Consider the following 1,839-nt stretch of genomic DNA (forward strand, 5'->3'; position numbering starts at 1 on the left):
CCTCATCCTCTCTCTCTCTCTCTCTTTCGTCTGGCCGGGAGATAGATCACCAACATTAAATTTTTCAAAGTGGCTTTTAACCTCTTCACACCGAGGACCTCCTTTCGCCTTTATCTCTGCTATCTAAAGACGATTTTAGTCAGCTTAGCAGAGAGACTTGAAATGGGGGGTTAGAACCTCCTCCTCTTCCTCCTCCTCCTCCTTCTCCTTCTTCTTCTTCTTCTTCTTCTTCTTCTTCCTCTTCTTCTTCTCTTTCTTCTCCTTCCTGGTCTTCGTTTTCTTTTCTTTCTTTCTTGTTCCTCTTCTTCATTTCGTTGATGTGTTTTTCGCCTATATCACGTTGCTATCGTTTTACCCAGCTTAGGAGTGTGTGGATGGATTAATGAGAGAGAGAGAGAGAGAGAGAGAGAGAGAGAGAGAGAGAACCTCACTAACTATAAGGGTTTCCTATCGTGTTCACCTAACCCCTCCAGCTCCTCAAGTCTCCTCACATCAAAACAAAATCGTTTGGAGAAGGAAAAAGATAACGCGCAATAAAGACGGATTTTTATTGCCAGAATTAGTATCTTTCTTGGAGGCTTTTAAGACAACGCAGCCGCCTTCCTGTAAGATGAGGGCTCCTTCTTCAAACAGCGAGAGAGAGAGAGAGAGAGAGAGAGAGAGAGAGAGAAACTCACTAACTTGAAGGGCTTCCTATCGTGTTCACCTAACCCCACCAGCTCAAGTCTCCTCACACCAAAACAAAATCATTTGGAGAAGGAAGACGGATTTTTATTGCCAGAATTAGTGTCTTCCTTGGAGGCTTTTAAGACAACGCAGCCGCCTTCCTTTAAGATGAGGGCTGCTTCTTTAAACAGTGAGAGAGAGAGAGAGAGAGAGAGAGAGAGAGAGAGAGAGAGAGAGAGAGAGTTGTAGTTTTCTTTCTTTCTTCCTGTTTCTTTCATTCTTACTTTCTTTCTGTTTATCTGTTTTTCTTACTTTCTTTTTGTCTTTCTTTCTTGCTTTGTCCTTTTTTCCTTCGTTTTTCTTTTTCCTTTTCTATCGAATGTTTTAACCTTTGTTTGTTTGTTATCAGGATTACTCAAAAATTAAAAGAGCGATTTGGGCCAAATTTGGTGGGTAGATAGTCCATGTCCCAGGGAACAACCGATTAACTTTTGGGACCAGCCCGGATGGTATTACAGATTCTGGATCCGGAAAACACTTTTTGCGAAACCCTAATCAGTGATGAGAAAACCTAACCCATTACGAAGAGTGGTTTGAAAATTAGGTTGCCCTTGTCGGAGATGCGCTCCACTGAGTGCCCCTCTTGTTTTTTTTTCTATTCATTACTACTACTACTACTACTACTGTTATTTTTATCATCATCATCATCATCATCATCATTATTATTATTATTATTATTATTATTATTGTTCAGTACACCGCTTCCCGTCCGATCAGCGAAGTTAAGCAACGTTGGGTCTGGTTAGTACTTGGATGGGTGACCGCCTGGGAACACCAGATGCTGTTGGCATCCCTCCGTGTCAAGTGGGGTTGGTGGAGGATTAGTGCCCCTCCCTGTAAAACAATTAACTCTAAGCCCTTGGCCACCCCGTTTGGGATACATGGCGTCTGGCAATGGATGGATGGATTATTATTATTATTATTACTATTTATTTTTTTCTTCAGGACGAGCAAGGCACAAGGAAAGGCTGTACACTATCTTCCCTTGAGCTTCCTGGGAAAAAAAAAATCACAGTTACGAGAAAGAAATTACCGAAAAAAATGCACGTCTTGGGGTTTCTGTTAATAATGAGAGAGAGAGAGAGAGAGAGAGAGAGAGAGAGAGAGAGAGAG

General features: G+C 41.9%; 1 pseudogene; it reads left to right on the forward strand.

Moving 5' to 3' along the window:
* Positions 1–1,396: 1,396 nt before the first annotated feature.
* Positions 1,397–1,516, forward strand: LOC145418830 (5S ribosomal RNA; annotated as a pseudogene).
* The last annotated feature ends 323 nt before the right edge of the window (positions 1,517–1,839 follow it).

This window comes from Coenobita brevimanus, chromosome 116, assembly GCF_032717465.1.
Source record: "Coenobita brevimanus isolate Jiangsu-jjx chromosome 116, ASM3271746v2, whole genome shotgun sequence".
In the NCBI taxonomy this organism is placed as follows: Eukaryota; Metazoa; Arthropoda; class Malacostraca; order Decapoda; family Coenobitidae; genus Coenobita; species Coenobita brevimanus.